At 40.5% G+C, this 18,052-nt stretch overlaps 1 protein-coding gene across 2 annotated transcripts in view; it reads right to left on the bottom strand.

The window, feature by feature from the left end:
* The window catches only part of Tnrc6b (trinucleotide repeat containing adaptor 6B), a 213,842-nt gene that overhangs the window by 166,632 nt on the left and 29,158 nt on the right, over nt 1–18,052 (bottom strand). Inside the window, exon 2 of one of the 2 annotated variants that reach the window (XM_051189418.1) lies at nt 7,577–7,651. The exons of the other annotated variant lie outside the window; for it this stretch is intronic. The gene's annotated coding sequence lies outside the window, so the exon portion shown is untranslated. The remainder of the gene's footprint in view (nt 1–7,576; nt 7,652–18,052) is intronic. 2 annotated transcript variants of the gene reach the window in all.

The raw sequence follows: 18,052 nt of genomic DNA, 5'->3' as shown, positions 1-18,052 counted from the left end.
ATTATCACTGACTGCCACAGTGAACACTACAATTGACCACTAAAGTGCCCACGAACGACCTTGACCATTATGGCTGACTATCACAGTGGACACAACTGATCAGCACAGTGGCCACTAAGTAACAGCTAAAAAGATGCTCATAATGCATGTTTCTGTGCAGAAAAAGTCTTTGAGAATGTACACAGCCCTCGATATCTACTCTGGTGCAGACCTTTCTATAGCCAAATCATAAGACCTGAAGCGAAAAAGGGACTTCTACATCTCAACAATGGTTATGTGGCAAAGAGGTATCAGAATTCTACTGTGCTCACTAATAAAGTTTTTAAGGAACAAATATATATTTATGTAATGAGAAATGAAAAATTGGCATAGTAGTAGCTATCACTCAACCTCTTCACTCAAGCCCAGATGAACTGTCTGCTCACAAGTGAAACAAATTTCCTAGAGTTGATCATGTCCTTCACTTTTTATGGCAGTTATGCATAAACAGAATTGTTCTTTTTATGAAAATTAAGTTGGTGGAACTGGGGATTCAGCCTAGCATTTTTGAGGCTGAGTTTGATCCCCAGTACCCTATAAAATTATATGTGGTGTGCACATCACCTATAAAATGTAAGCACTTCAAAGATTGAGCAGGAGGAAGCTTTAAATTTGAAGTCAATCTGAGAGACAGGGCAAGGCCCTGTCTCAAAAGCAAAAGAGAAGGAAAGAGGAAGAGAAGAAAAAGTTGGCAACACTGGAAAATTTAATAACCTATCCAGAAAGATATGGCATGCACAGTGCTTCATAACTATCTCCCTCTTGGTTAAAGTAAAGATCAAAGTTACAGACCATGTGCCATCAGCATAAACTCAGACCCTGCTCAGGCTCCCAGACCTCTGTGGCTCACAGATGATGCAGTTTCTCCTCAATAGCCTCTAGATCCCTGCTTCCTTGGCAAAGGGCTCTATCTCTGACCTTTCTTTTACAAAACATACTACATGTATGTGTATTTGGTTTCCATGTCTATGCACCATGTATGTGTCTGGTCTATCAGGTTCCCTAAAATTAGAATTATAGATGGTTATGAACTGCCATGTGGGTGCTGAGAATTGAACCCTGGCCCTCTGGAAAGAGCAGCAATGTTCTTAACTGCTGATATCTCCCCAGCCCCACTAGGAGGTATTATCTTCACCTGCTCCCCTCCCCAATACAGGGTTTCTTTGTGTAACCCTGACTGTCCTGGAACTCTCTCTGTAGACCAGGCTGGATTACAACTCAAGAGATCTGCCTGCCACCACCTCCCTAGTGCTGAGATTAAAGGCATGTGCCACACCACTGACCAGCTCTTCACTTCTTTTTTAAAAGATTATTTTATCTTATGTCATGTGTACAAATGTTTTGCCTGAATATATGTATATGCACATGTGTGATTGTTGTAGTCCCTAGAAATGGGGTTATAGTTATGAGCCACCATGTGGGTCCTCTGCAGTGCTCTTAACCACTGAACCATCTCTAGCCCCTCCCTGGACCCTCTTATCTGCTGGCCACTGACAGTAGACAGGGAGACTGGCAGTGGCTGAGCAGCTATTCTATTACAGACTACTCATTCTTATCAGGTAAACGTCAACTACAGCTTTATTACCTTAACCCTTAACCCTTTGGATCTACCTACTTGGTCTTTTTTTTTTTTTTTTTTTTTTTAATATCTTGTTCTAGCCTGACTTGCTTGACTCTATCACTCCCTTACTCTGTGTCAGTCACTGCTCTTCCCTTTAATTACACCTCTTCCCCATCCCGAGAAACAAACACTCATCTGTCCTCCACACTTACTACCCTATAACTTTTGCCCCTATACTCACTTCTCAATCCATTATCTCTTCACAAGCTCTTGCCCATTCATCACAACCCAACTGAGTCTGGTCTGTTCTGTTCCAGCCCTCAATTTAGTAACTTGTTAGAGTAGAAATGGCTAAAGCAGGCTAACAAAGGGTACTGAACTACCCAGCAGCTGGCAACAGCAGACAAACTTACTGTTACTAAACATGAAGGGGCAAAAGCAAGTGACAAACATGCAGAGATAGCCATAGACTCAAACACTGCTTATTTATATTTGACCTTGAGAAAATTACTGTCTCAGGCTTAATGTCCTTAAGGAAACTTGGGAAGAATCATTTTTCTGAGAATTAGTGGCAATACATTTCTACTTGACACATGATATTGATGGCCATTTAGGAAGCCCCCTTTATCTGAATTCCCACTTTTCCACAGACTCATATTCTCATTTACCTCTTGGCCCTTTCATTGTGACTGCACCTGGAGAGAAAGCCTTCCTCATCTTTCTGCACCACTTCACTTCTATACCTGCCCCAGAACAGGTACAGAAGCTTGCCTGAGAGCTCCAAAAGACAAGATATGTGGCTCTCATCCTTTTCCTTCAAGTAGCAGCTGCACATGAGGTAGGCATTCTTCTTGGTTCCTCATAAATGTGGGATACCGTCACAATTTCCCACAGAAGGAAATGTCAACTGAGTTTTTTTGTTTGTTTGTTTGTTTGTTTTTAAACTATGTAGCTAAGGCTGGTCTTGAACTCCTGATCCTCTTGCCTTCATTTCCCCCAAAGTGCTGGGACTATAGGCATACACCAACACATCTACCAAGTCTGTTGAGTTCTGTGGTTTACTACTGAGAAATTCTCTGATATTTTATACACACACACACACACACACACACACATTTTGTAACAGAAGAGTCATTATGGCCCCTTGAATGACATCATCTTTTATCTTGTTTTCTATCAGAAGAAGGGCAGTGTCATTTCTGTGCCTCAACAACCCTAACCTCTGGTGTATTGAACTGAAATTTATTTTTATTTATTTTTTTGTCTGGTGTCTGTCAGGAGAGGACATCAGATCCTCTGAGACTGAAATTATAGATGGTTATAAATTGCCATGTGAGTGCTGAGAGTCAAACCTGAGTCCTCTGAAAGAAGAACAAACTTCTTAACCACTGAGCCAACTTTCCAGCTCTGACACTAAAATCTTGATAAAAAGACATGAATTAAAATTTTAGGGCATTTTATATGTGGGATTTTTGAGGTTTCTGCTAAGCTGGGATTTAGGGAGGGACAAATTGTTTTCTTGTACATTAGGCCAAATGAATGTTTAATAGCTGTACACTAGCTTTTAGCTACCGAGTCTTATAAACTAGAGGCCACCCAGCATTTCGACCTCAGCAGTGACTGTAGTTATGGCAACTTTGTCGTTAGGTAAGTGGCTGTTTCTATAGAGACAAGGCTGCATGCATTAGGCTCAGAGCCTTAGCAAAAGCTTAGGGGTTTGTAGGTCTCATCAAGAATAAGCCACAGCTTTGTCACAGTGGTTGGTGGTACTGAAAGCTCATGTAAACTAAATGTTAGCTGTACAGGTAGCCTCAGCATACACTGACCACTATGGCCTAGCAAGTAAATGCCAGCTGTGCTGGCCTCAGCAAAGAGAACATGGCATTAGCAGGCTTGGGTGAGAGAGATTGTTGTCTGACTTTGAATTATGCCTGACCAGCTTTTCCTAAGCTGGCATGGTGGACAAGAGACTTTCTTCATGCACACCTTTTAGACATCTGAATGAGATAATTATTAACTAACTATAAGCTACAAGGCAGCTGAACATCAAGCAGCACAGGCATTATAAAGCCAGAGAAGTCCTATGTTTAAATTGTTTGTGCTAGACATACGTAGGTGTTTCACAGAGGAAATGGAAATGAAGAGGTTTCTGACTGTAACTCATGTCAGAAAGGAAGAAAGGGTGTGGGCATACCCACTCAGACCTACTGGTTAAGACCAGCACTCTGAGAGACAAAAGAGTATGTTAGAGAAAGAAAGCCCCTCCCCTGATACTCCTGATACTTTCTTCCTCATAATACAGCATCAATATTTTAATATTAGAGATGTAAATCCTGACTCATGTTGTCAGGGTGAAGTACTTATCTGATAGTGTGTCTAGAAGAAACTCAACCTGGACTTGTAGGATCCAGCTCCTCTGCTGTACCTTTACCTTGAAGACATTCATTCTGTTCTATTCCCCACTCTTCAAAGAGGCAGGTTTACCTCAGACTAGGGCTGCCATCTCAATAAACCTGTTAGATCCCAGAGTTCAGAATAAGAGGCCTACTTGCCCCCAAATAGAAGCCAGCTCACTAAAGCCAACTATACTCACAATGGAAGGAAAATTGTGATCTCTACTTGTCTCACTCCTTTGCCCTATGACTCTATTAGTTCAGGACTTGGTAGGGGGAATATTATTTACTGGCTCCTCTTCTGTGCCAACTTATGTAAAAATTATTTTCAAAATTAAGTTCACTATTCTGTGTAGTGATATTTTATTTGTAATCTAAATAAATCTTGCCTGAAGATCAGAATGCAGACCTAAGCTACTAGTTAATCAAACACCTAGTTAAGAGCTAAGCCACTAGTTAATCAAACACCTAGTTAAGAGCTAAGCCACTAGTAAGCCATAGAGGACAGGCAGTGGTGACCACACCTTTAATCCCAGCGCTCAGGAGATAGAGGCAGATATATACCTGTAAGTTCAAGGCCTACATGAGAGTGAATCAGTCTAAAAGAGAAACAGAGTTCATACCTTTGATCCCAGCACTTGGGATGACATGCCTTTAATCTCAGCACTAGAAAGGAATATAAGGCAAGAGCTCAATGTAGTCTAGGCAGAAGGAGTCTGAGGATTCGAGGAGAAAGGATCACTCTTTCAGTCTGAAGTAGAGGTAAGAACTAGTAGTTGGCTGTTTTGCTTTTCTGATCTTTGGATTTAACCTCAACATCTATCTCTGGGTTTTAAAATTTTTATTTATTATTATTGTTTTGTTTTGTTTTTGTTTTTCAAGACAGGGTTTCTTTACAGCTTTAGAGTCAGTCTGTCTTGGAACTTGCTCTGTAGACCAGGCAAGTCTTAAACTCACAGAAATCCATCTGCCTCTGCCTCCCAAATGCTGGGATTAAAGGCGTGCACCACCACAGCCTGACTCCGGTCTCTAGTTTTTATTATTCATGATACAATTCTGTATCTTTTTCTGCAAGTCACACAGGCAAATTTCTTTACTCTCTCCATATAACGCACTATCCCCAGGTTATACCTGTTATAGTTTGGATCTTACATGCCTTCAGGGGTCTGTGTAGGGAAAACCCTGGCTCCCAGAGACTGACCTGGAAGGTGTTTGAGTCTAGAAATCTTTGGTCTTTAAGAACATGCTCTTGGAGTGGAATGCGGGATGCTGGTCTCTTCCTTCTTTTATTAACACAAAGTAAACAGTTTTGTTCTGATACAAGATAGTGTCACAATATATACTGCCTTACTAACAAGTCATGGCTAAAACCTCAAAAACCTTGCATCAAAACCAAATCTTTTTTCTTTATATGTTAATTACTTTGTGTATTTGTATGGTGACAGAAAGCTAACAATACCCCATTAGAAGTCCCTTGCATTTACCCACATTCTTTCCTTCTAATATCCCTGCCTTTCCCTCTCCCATCTCACTCACAACTTACAATAATTTTTTAAGCATCCAAGTCCAGTTTTACTATCATTTTGACAAAAGAGAAGAATAAAATAGGCAATACTTAAATACATAGTGAACTAGGAGGTATCACTTGGGGACTACTGAAGGGTATTTAAGGTGTCAGTGCTAGGAAAGTGTTGAAAAGTGAACATAAAAATTCACTGGAAGGAGTAACCAGAGGTAGCAAAGCTGTCCCAAGAAGTGTGGTGTTTGTTCCACTTGTTTCAGCAGAACATTCCATCATTTTATCATACATTTAAATGATGGATAGTCTTGACCTGGCACTGTACTTAGCACTCACAGGACAGCAACTTAGTAACTGTTAATTACCATGTGAATAACGGCATACACATTGTATGAGCATCTTCTATAAAAATAAGTACCTTGGAATTTTCAAAGCCTTCTAGGCTCCAGCCTCCATTCTTTCCAGCTTTTCCTGCTTACTTTGTTCCAGGCATAGTGATCTCTTTCCTGCTTCATCAATATGCCAAATTGGGTATTCATGGTTTTTCTTTCTTTCTTTTTTGTTTTGTTTGTTTGTTTGTTTTGTTTTCAGAGACAAGGTTTCTCTGTGTAACAGTCCTAGCTGTCCTGGAACTTGCTTTGTAGACCAGGCTGGCCTCAAACTCCTGTAGCTCCATCTGTCCCTGCCTCCCAAGTATTGGTATTAAAGGCATGTACCACTACCACCTGGTAATTTTACTATTTTTATATATATTTTATATATAAATATTTTATATATATATTTTATTTCTATATATCTGTTTTTAAAAAGTTTTCACTGGGTGTTGGTGGCACACACCTTAAATCTGTAATTGCTAATCCTAACAACTAACTACTCAGTATGGGTCAAAGAATCAAATCTCAGTATCAATATGAATGCCAGTGCATTTTGTGAGTGTGTGCATGTTTGGTGTTGGGGACCAACCCAGACATCAGGCATTGTAGGCAAGCACTCTACAACTGAGCAATATCCCCAGTCTCAATACCAGTGTACTTTAAAGGAAATAGCTGTAACAAGAATGCAAAAAGCTGATACTACGGACATATTTTATCTTTCTAAAAGGATGTAGAAAATGTAGGGCTGGAGAGATAGCTCAGTAGTCAATAGCATTTGTTGCTCTTACAGAGGAGGCAGGTTTTGTCTTTAGCACCCACATGGCAGCTGACAGCTATCTGTACCTTCAGTTCCAGAGGATTAGACAACACTCAAGAACAATACATACCTGGGCACAGACATAAACATACATCGGCACAGACATAAACTTAGGCAAAACACCCATACACATTAAATAAAATAAATTGCCAGGCATAGTAGTATACATCTTTAATCTGAGCACTTGGGAGACAGAGTTAGAAAAATCTTTGTGAGTCTGAAGTCAGCCTTGTTTGCATAGTGAGTTCCAAAACAGGTTTTTTTGAGACCTGTCTCAAAAAAAACAAACAAACAAAAACCCCAAAGCACAAAACATAAGTCTTTTTTCAAAAGAAATGAAATCCCAAAGTATACAATTTCTTTATTTTTAAAACATGTCTATTTGTAAGAGTGTTTGCCTACATACTCATCTTTGTATCACATTATGTGCCTGATGCCAGAGGAGACCAGAAGAGGGCATCAAGTCCCCTGGAACAGTTACAGACAGTTGTGGGCCACACTGTAGATGCAAGGAATTGAAGCCAGGTCCTCTGGAAGAGCAGCCAGTGCTCTTAAATGCTGAACCATCTCTCCAGCCCCTAAATAAATCTTTTTTTTTTTTTTTTTAAAGGAATGCAAGAACAAAGCCTTCCCATATAATTTCCTTCTTTTTAAAAGGAAGACCTGCCAGGCCTTGGTGACACACACCTTTATTTAGTCCCACCACTGGGGAGGCAGAGGCAGGTGAACCTTTGTGAGTTCAAGGCCAGCCTGGTCTACAGAGCTAGTTAAAGGACAGGCTCCAAAGCAATACAGAGAAAACCTGCCTCGAAAAATAAAATAAAATAAAGACCCTTAATTTACTGCTGATGGTTGAAAAAAATAAAAACTTACCTTTGATAGTATCCTGGGGCAACACAAGCCTGAGACAATCAGTCTAGGTTATATTCAGTGCAAAAAGTCAAAACCCTGAAAAGAAAAAAATGACAAATGAACAATGAAGAATTGTAAGCTGCCCAAAGAAGCAGCAAAGTAGGCAATTTCACCTGAATTCACTCTTTCCTTTAGAGTTTGTGGGCAGTGGCATACCTCTGCAAACCTCTTACTCAAAAGTTGTTTCAAAGTTAAGTGAAAAAAGAGTAAAATGTACTTATAACACAAGGTGCTGAATACCCATTTAATAAAGGCCAAGTTGTAGTTAAAAATGAAGGGTAAAGGCTGGGGATGAAGTTTCCTGGTGCAGTGCTTGCCTAAAGTATGAGGCTCTACATGAAAACAGGACAGTTTCTAAAGTGACATTAAAATCTGTTTAATCTTTACTACTTTCTTTTTAAACAAATTGAGTTTTTTAAAATTACTATTGTGTGAATGAGAAAAAGCATGCAACAGTGTTCATGTGGAGGTAAGAGGGCAAATTTTAGAAGTCATTTCTCACCTCCCACCTTGATATGGGTTCCAGATTAAACTCAGGTTGTTAGGCAAGCACCTTTATTTCCTGAGCATCTATTTTTTGTTTGTTTGCTTAGTGATAGTGTCTCCCCGTATGACCCACAACAATGACCAGCATGGCACGATAACCCTAAGGGTTCAACAGTGGCATGTATATCAATAGTCCTTTAATTGATTTTAAGGCCTGCTCAGCATAAGGAAAAGCCATGCCTGGTACTGAAAACCTAGCCAACTATTTGCCGTTAATGAAGTCATGGATCTTGGAGGAGAACCTACAACTGTTACTTTACTAAACAAGCATAATCCCTAACTATATTCTAAATATTTTGTTCTATACCCACAGGTAAGTGTACCTCTCATTCCTCGTCAAAGAAACTTTTCTTTGAAACTGATGGAGACCAACACACACACACACACACACACACACACACACACACACACACACACACACACACACACACACACCTACCTACCTAAACAAAATGCAGAGAATAAAACATTATGTGATGTCCATTTCCAACTGATACAGCTACAACACAATTCTTACACCTAAGGCTCAGGGCTCATTTCAGAAGAGGGGCCAGAAAAAATTTAAGAGCCAACGGAACAGGAAGTTTCTCCTAAAAATGTCAGAAAGACTACATCCCTTAAGTCTCATCACCAACATAAATACCTAAACAAGATCTGCATAACAATGATACCAATGATCATACTGACAGTGAGGAAAGCTTTCAGAGTCTCAACCCTAGACAAAGAGCTATGGGCAACTGGGGAATGCTGAGAGTAGGAGAAATGATCTTCCCCTGGGAAGAACTCCATACAATACTAAGTGAACCACCCTGAGATCATACACATATGCAGCTAACATATGTACTAAGCAGTTTGTATTTATGTATTTAGGAATGAACACACACACACACGTAACAATAATTAAAGACAAAGAAGCCATGAATCTGAGAGCAGGGATGCATGCATAGAAGAAACTGGTAGGGAAAAAGAGGGAATTATGTTATAAATTTCAAAGAATAAAAAATATATTTTAAAAAATAGTGTCTCTCTATATAGCCCAGGCTAGCCAAGAATTCACAATCCTTGTCAGGCAGTGGTGGCGCACACCTTTAAACCTAGCACTTGGGAGGCAAAGACAAGCAGATCTATTTTGAGTTCAAGGGTCATCCTGGTCTACTGATCAAGTTTCAAGAGAGCCTCCAAAGCTACAGAGAAAACCTATCTTGAAAAACCAAAATAACAAAGAATTCACAATCCTCCTGCTTCAGTCTCCCTAGTGCTAAGATTATAGGCATGCCACAATGCACAAACAATTTTTTTCTCTTGTTTTTTCAAGATAGGATTTCTCTGTGAAACAGTCCTGGCTTTCCTGGCACTCACTGTGTAGACCAGGCTGGCCTCAAACTCACAGAGATCCACCTACCTCTGCCTCCTGAGTACTGGGATTAAAAGCATGAGCCACCGCTGCCTGGCAACACAAACAATCTTTACTATTTCTTATTGTATTTGTTCTATCTACCTCAAAAATATCAAATTGCCCTTTCATTGTCTCCATCTGTATGTCTCATAATCATCAGACTCAACTTGACCCAAACTCTATCTTCACCCTGCCTAGACTACTCCTCTCCTTCTTCACTGTCTATACCAAGGCCCTGATCAGAACCTAAGTTCATCTCAAGTAATCTCACCTTCTCCTAGTCCTTCATACAAGCCCATCAGCAAGTTCTAGCATTTATGTTTTGCACCACAGACCCACCTACAATTCTTCATTTTCACTGTCATTATCTCTTCCCCCTCAAAGGCTCTGTTCAACTCTTGCTCCTCTCCAATCCACTGCCAAATAACAGCTGGCCTGATCTTTTCAATTTAAGTCATTACCAGCCCCTAGTAAATGCAGTGGTGACTTTATTTTCTAATGACAAGTCTCTCTCAGGCTCAGAACGCATCCATTGCATGTAGAGATAGGCAAAAATAAGGGCCACTCCAGGCTGTCAGGAAATTGTCTCCATCTGGAAGCTGTCGTATTTTGTTTCATAACTGACCTTATGCTCTGTCTATGAGAGGACATGTCATTCCCCATGCTTATAGTAGTTACACACTATAAGTAATAGCTTTAGGTCCCCAGTATGTCACAATGGTTGAAGTGGTACTTTACTGAATGACTATATGTACCATCTCTTCTGTTTCTGTACCTAACACTTTTTGAATCAATACACCATTATAAAAAGAATGAGGACTATCTTAATTACTCTCTCATGCTTCTGCTCTACACATTGGTGTTACAACAATCTCAAAAGCAAATTTGACCTTTACGTATACTGTTATTTAAAATGAATAAATATCCATTACCTTTAGTGCAGATTTTTAAAAAAAGAATTCGCCAGGCCCATTTCTCCACTGTATATTCCAACTTGCATCTGGTCTCCTTGTCCACCACACATGAGCTAATTGCTGCTGGAGGCTCTTTGCTGATTCCCTTCCTCTCCTTTGCTGTTGGTGTCCCCTCCAGGACTTTCCCAGATCCTCCTCTGAGATATATTGTGTTTTATTGGTAATATACATGTCTTCTTTTCCCAACATGAGTTCTCTGACAGCAAAGATTAAGTTTTACATATCTTTAATTCGGTGAGCAGATATCCATCAAATATGCTGAAGTGAACCCCAACTGTATCCCTGGAATTTAATGCATAATGTTGGCAGTTCCCCATCAAATGGCACTGAAGAAAGTTAAAGAGAATGGCTGCACCTTCCCAAACAGATCTGGTCCTCCTGGAAAACTCAGTGCTATATAGTTTCATGTGACCCTTGGCACTTCAGAGAAGGGTCAGATTCTGAAGTTTTGTTGTCAGCCTCTGATTATCAAGAGAACAACACTGTCTTATTCTAGCTCTCTGTTCTGCTTAGTTTCCGCCAAGACTGGCCCATGACTTCTCTCTGGATCTATCATCAGTCCAAAACTCTACACAAATGTCACAATGTAGCTCATTATTACATATGCTCTTGACAGACAACTTTAGGTGGAGATAGTAACCAACAAGGTCCTTTGCCTGTTTCACTGTCATCTTGGACACTTGCTGACACTTACCAAGGACAAAAAGACACTGTGACAGAACAGTTGTGTAAGGTAAACTAGGTAATTTTCCAGGTGCTTTCTTTTCCTTATGAGGGACAGGGCATCTTTGCACTCCTGGGCTCAAGTGACTTTGCCACCTCAGCCTCCTGAGTAGCTGAGATTATGTGTGCTCTGCCATGCTTGGATTCTAGTTATTTTTCAACTTGGTTTCTCAAAAAAGCTTCTTGACTTATCCGTACCAAGTACATACATATGGAAGACAAGCATAAACACTGATTCTAAAACCAACAGCTTATCTACAGTAGTTTTTCCCTTGTAAGAGATGAATACCAGGAAGATGCCTTCAAACAACTATTTTGAAATGCTCAAAAGTAATCTTAACCCTACCACCTGGTCATGCATTGTCATGGTGGCATGCTACCAACTACTCCAGTTTCCTCTATTCTCTTAAGGAGCAATTAGAGAATCTGCAGATCTTGGACACATCCATCCCCAGGTCTTGCTAAACTGGCATAGACTACAGTCAAGTATTTAACTAAACTCACAGAATATAATTACAGTTGAGATTTTCCTAGAGAATATGGCAAGGTGAAAGACACATATATTCAACAAATGACACTTACTTTTCTAGTATCACCTCTGATATGACAGGGTTTTAATTTTCAAACTTGACTATTCAGTGTGATTAAATTTAATTCTCATTTTAAAAATTGAAGCAGCACAGAAAAAGCCCTTCACCACTCATCATCCTTCTTAGTTCTCACTGCTGTCATCAGCATATATGTAGTATAGTTCCTGAAATGCAGATGGTTAAGGAATATGCTATACTCCAGCATGGTAAAAACAAAGCAAATAAAAAGCACCCAAACAAAAACAACAAAATAAAACACTGTATTTGTTTTGTTTTGTTTTTGTGAAACAGGATTTCTCTGTTTAGCTTTGGAGCCTGTCTTGGAACTCATGCTGTAGACCAGGCTGTCCTCAAGCTCACAGAGATCCTCCTCTCTGCCTCCAGAGTGCTGGGATCAAAGGTGTGCCCCACCACCACCTGGCCACATTTTTGTTACTACATATTTTATTGATTTATTTTCTGAGACAGGGTCTTACATAGCTCAGGCTGGCTCCATTTCCCTCTATAGGAGAAAACGACTTGAATTTCTGATCCTCTTGCTACCTCTAAAGTACTTTGTTTTCTGAAACAGGATTTCTCTGTGTAGTCCTGGCTGTCCTGGAACTTGCTATGTAGACCAGGCTGACCTCAAACTGAGAGAGCCCTACCTCTGCTTCTCAAGCACTGGAATTAAAGGCGTGCACCCTTTAATAAGGACTTTGTGCCTTATTTTTGTAGGTTTTTTTTGGGGGGGGAGGGTTAGGTTTTTTTGTTTTGTTTTTTGCAGGGGTAGGGGTGTGAGAGACAGGGGCTTCCTATGTAGCTCAGGCTAACCTCAAATACCCTTGCTTCATCCTCCCAATTACCAGGATTACAGGCCTGTGAAACCAAACACTTTAAATGAGACACAAATGAATACTGAAAATTATGACTGCATATGCTATCAAGCTGTCCAGGGGCCAAGCTGTGGCTTCATATGCCTTTAATCCTAGCACTTGGGAGGCAAAGGCTTGATCTGGTGCAGGCCTTATACAGGCAGCCACAGCTGTTATAGATTCATGAATGTGGTGGTGCTATCATGTCCAAAAGACATCGTTTAGCTCTAGTCTCTGAAAAATTTACAAACTTTCATAGTGGTGGTGGCACATACCTTTGATTCCAGCACTCGGAGGCAGAGGCAGGCAGATCTCTGTAGTTCAAAACCAGCCGTAAATGAAGCTGTATATGTTAGAGAAGTACAGAATATGAGCAAGGAGGGTGGAGAGATCTTTCCAGGGCAGTTCTGTGAGGGGACAGCTATCCCAAGTAGAAAAAAATATATATAAAATGTTACCTGATTAACTTAAATTCCTCAATTCTAACAGCAGAAGCCTAGGAACACAGGTACAAGCAGGCAGGAGTGTTTAGCCACCAAAACACAACAGGGTTTACTTTGCTCTGAGATTTGGAAATGCTACCTTTGCAGCTTCAATTTAGGTCAATATTTTAGAAATATTCACGTCTGCCAGTTCCTAAACACATATCTGTTACGGAATATTAGCTGAAGATGTGTTACATTTGTTTGTGCTCTCGAAGATTTGTTTAATGATGCAAAGATTTATTGCATTCTTTTATGGTGTATTTGTTTAACTCTGTGAAGCTGTGTTACTTTGCCTGTCTTAAATACCCGATTTGCTAAATAGAGAGCTGAATGGCCAATAGCTAGGCATGAGAGAGATAGGTAGGGCTGCCAGGCAGAGAGAATAAATAAAAGGAGAAAAGCTGAAGAGGGAGGAGTGAGAAAAGGAGAGAAAGATGCCAGGGGCAGCCACCCAGCCACCAGCCAGACATGGAATAAGAAGGAAAGAAAAGATAAACAGAAATAAAGAAAGGTACAAGTGTTGTAATTTAAAAAGTGGGACTCCAGAGAGAAAGATGCCATGGGAAAGAGCTCACATGGAGGGTTTTGTTTTGTTTTAATTAGGAAAAAGAAATGGGAAAGGGGGAGGGAAGAGGGGAGACTGGTCTCTGCAGAAAAGGAACAATAGAAAAGAGAATGGGGGGGGGATAAGACAAAGAGACAGGCAGAGAAGGGGGAGAGGAAGAGGGAGGGAGGGAGGGAAGGAGAGGGAGGGGGGCAGACAGAATGGGAAAGAGAAAGATGAGAGGTGGACAGGAACATAGTAGTGAAAGTGCACAGGTGGTGCTCTTAGTGGCTCCTGCTGAAGGTGTATCCTGTCAGAACACCAGGAGCAAGCCAGTACAGATGTCTGAATACTAAAAGCCCAGAGGCAAAAGGTACAAAGGGATAATTTAAGAAAAACTGGCTAGAAAAAAGCCAAGCTAAGGCTGGGCATTCATAAGCAAGAATAAGTCTCCATGTATTTATTGGGGAGCTGAGTGGTGGGCCCCCATAAGAGTAAAGAGCAAAAAGTAAAAGAACAAACAAAAAACACAATTTTACATCTCCCTTTAACCCTAAATTCTGTGCTGGTGTCCCCTTTTCTCTGCTATTCATATTTGAAAAAAGTTGTTTCTTTTAATTTGAGTGAGAGTCTCACTATATAATCTAGGCTGGCCTTGAACTTGTGATCCTCTTGCCTCAACTTCCTGATGCAAGTGTGCACCACTAAGTCCAGCTCTGAAAAACCAATTTGTGTTTGTAGTTCCAATGTCCTTATCTCTTTTCACGAATGTAACCACCAACCTGTAGGACCAGATACATTACTGCCTATTGCCGAGATTTCTCTACCTCCTGTGCCACAGGTCCCTAAAACTCAGTAAAACTACAACTCAGTCTGTCTCCAACATGTGTTCTCCCTCTGCCTCATTTGAAAAGCCATCATCCTACTCAAATCAGAACTCTGACAATGTCATCAGCTCCTTCCAAACTCTAATTCCAATCTCTAACATTCCAGTGTGATTTTTCTTTTTTCTTTTTTTCCAGTGTGATTTTTCTTATCTGTCAAACTGTTTTTACTAGTTTTACTCCTTCTTAAAAATTGGTTTTCTTGCTGGGCTGTGGGGATGCAAGCCTGTAATCCCAGTACTCGGAAGGCAGAGGCAGGCAGATCTCTGTGAGTTCAAGGCCAACCTGGTCTACAGAGCGAGTGCCAGGAAGGCTCCAAAGCTACAGAGAAATCCTGTCTTGAAAAACAACAACAAAAAAAAATTGTTTTCTTACCCTCAATACCATCCTACCTCCAACATTAGAATGACATTCAGAAAGAACAATATCTTGACTAAGAAAATATAATTTCCACTCCATGCTATACCAGGTTCAGTACCTGCTTGCCTCTCTGGTTTCATCTTACAAAGCTACTATGTACTCTGTTTCCCTAGAGCACCCATAGTTTCATTTGTCTGTGTACAAGCTATTTCCTCTTAGAAGCACCCACAGGCCAAACTTCTCAACTTGCAGACAGATGCAGGCTTAGGCAATCTTTTCTGTGAAATCTTTGACACCTTCTCATCTCACAGACAATCTGAATGTGCCCTTCCTCTGTGTTTGTAACTATAAAGGCAATAAATACTCCCTAGGCATGCTTATGTGTGGGCTACAAGGTTATAAGCTTCCTGAAGGTATGTTCTGAATAAGAATGGCTCATGGCTCATATATTTGAATGCTTAGTCATCAGGGAGTAGCACTAGTCGAGAAGGATTAGGAAGTGTGGCCTTGTTGGAGTGTGACCTTTTAAGTATGTAACTGGGGATGAGCATTGAGGTTTCAAAGGGCCAAGCCAGGTCCAGTGTAGCTCTCTCCTGCTTCCTACAGTTCTAGATGTAGAGCTCTCAGCTACCTCTCCAGCAAGTCTGCCTTGTACCACTATGTTCCCTGTCATGATGATAATGGAGTAAACCTCTGAAACTGTAAGCAAGTGCCAGTGTAGAAAATTCCTTTATACTATGTGAATATATGGTGCTGTGGTTGGTTTAATAAAGAAGCTGACTGGCCAATATCTGGACAGGATAAGGTTGGGGGGGGGAGCCAAACAGAGAATGCTGGGAAGAAGAAGGGCAGAGTCAGGAGTCACAGATACAGAGAGAAGCAAGATGGATATACTGTACTGGGAAAGGCACCAAGCCACATGGCAAAGCAAAGATTAAAAAATATGGGTTAATTTAAAATGTAAGAGTTAACTATTAACAAGCCTGAGGTATTGGCCAAGTATTTATATCGTATATTAAGTTTCTGAATGGTTATTTGGGAAATTACTGCCAAGACACAGGAAAACTCTACCTATATCCCAGTTAAATGCTTTGTTTTGTTAAAGTTGCCCTGGTCATGGTGTCTCTTCACAGAAAGGGAACACTAAGACAGTCTGCATCATAGGGGTCACTTAACACTTCATCCGTATCATTAAATACAATGCCAGCCCAAGAGACATTCTCAGTAAACCCTTTTGTGGAATAAGCATACATTTTTAGGAAAAAATAAAGTCAACTCAAAATAATATTATGACTTACTCATCTCTTTTGAAAAGCATTGTTCAGCAGGACACAGGCTATTCCCTGATGGTATTTGCAACAGTATAGGAAGCCTTAGGATAGGTTTGGCAGAAACCTAGAACTTACTATGTAGATCAAACTGTCCTAGACTCAGAAATCCAACTGTTTCTGCCTTCCACACCTGGCTATAAAATTCTGACTTTAAAGTGTCAAATTTACTCTTCTACCTGGAAAAGGGAAGGCTGCCTGGTGTAGGAGAGCAGTCTAAACCAGGAATGATGAGAAAGACAGATATCTCACCTTGGGCTACTAAGCCAGTTTGTTTAATTGTTAGGTCCTCTGGCCTGCTTCCAGGACAAATGGTCAATTCTTTAACAAAAGGGCTTGAGAAAATGATTGCCTTCTGAAAATCTAAACACAAGTTACTGTAAGTCTCTTGTAAGTTGGGATAGCATTGGTGGAGGACAGAAGTACTACACATAAGGAAGAGTAGTAATTCAAGTCAACCAGCTTTTCAGAATGCTTGTGAAATAGAGCATACTGTGCTCATCAAACTTTCTGAGAAAGACTGAAGCCAGGTTTCACTATAATTGCTGGTCAAGTAAGAATGTTTTATTTCATTTGTCATGCCTTTCTGGGGTATGTGTGTGTATGTATGTATGTACATGTGTTATGTATGTATGTATATGTATGTATGTATGTGTGGGGAGGGTCAGGAGACAATCTTAGATGTCATCTTCAGGATCATTCTCTACTTCCCTTGAGACAGGGTCCTTCATTGCCTGGAGTTCATCAGTTAGGCTAGACTAGCTGGACAGTGAACCTCGGGATCTTCTGTCTTCTACACCTTACTACAAGTATACACCACCACACCCAGCCTTAGGTTTTAGGGACTGAACTCAGGTCTTCTTGCAAGGACTGAGCATCTCTCCAGCTCTGACATTTTTTATGTTTTGTTTTTTGTTTAGAGGAACAGAGTCTCACTAGGTACCCTAACCTCTCACCTCATACCATGTAGCCCAGGCTGGCCTAGAACTGGCAATCCTCTTGCCTTAGTTTCCCAAGTGTTGATTAAAGGTATCTATACCCATACCTGACTCAGTAGAATGTTTTTGTAACCCATTTATTAATGAGTAAAGAAAAAGTCTTTATTCTCCTCCTTCATTGAGTATATTAATTCTCTTAAGTTCCTTGAGGTAAGGTTTGCTATGTGGACCAGGATAACCTTCAGGGTCACAGTATTCTCTTACCATTATTTTCCAATGCTGAGATTAAGGCATGAGCTAGCACACCAACCTTTTTTTTTTTTTTTTTGGAGGGGGGTACAGGGTTCATGATTGGTAGACACTCTACCAACTGGGCTACATTCCAATCCCTTTGTTTTTTTGAGAGGCAGGTCTCATACAGCCCAGGCTGGCCTCTAACACATAATCCTCCTGCCTCAGCCTCCAGAGTACTTGGATGGTAGGTTATGCTACCATGCCCAACTGTTGCCAAGTTTTAAAATGTACACCATTTCTTAGATAAACCAATGAGTTGGACATTGATATGGATGACAACAATGATGCAAATGATGTGAACACGGTTTATACTACACTGGGCATAGTGTATCCTCAAAGTCCTGAAGAAATCTCACCTAATGCATAAACTGTCACTCACATCATAAAGAAACTAAGCACTGAGCTGTGTGGCACAGATGTTTACAGAATGCATAGACAGTGCAGAGTGTCTTAGGGTTTCTATTGCTGTGAAGAGATACCATGACCACAGAAACTCTTATAAGGAAACATTTAACTAGGGT

The sequence above is a fragment of the Phodopus roborovskii genome, unplaced genomic scaffold (assembly GCF_943737965.1).
Source record: "Phodopus roborovskii unplaced genomic scaffold, PHOROB, whole genome shotgun sequence".
Taxonomy (NCBI): domain Eukaryota; kingdom Metazoa; phylum Chordata; class Mammalia; order Rodentia; family Cricetidae; genus Phodopus; species Phodopus roborovskii.
This window is presented reverse-complemented; position numbering and strand designations above follow the sequence as displayed.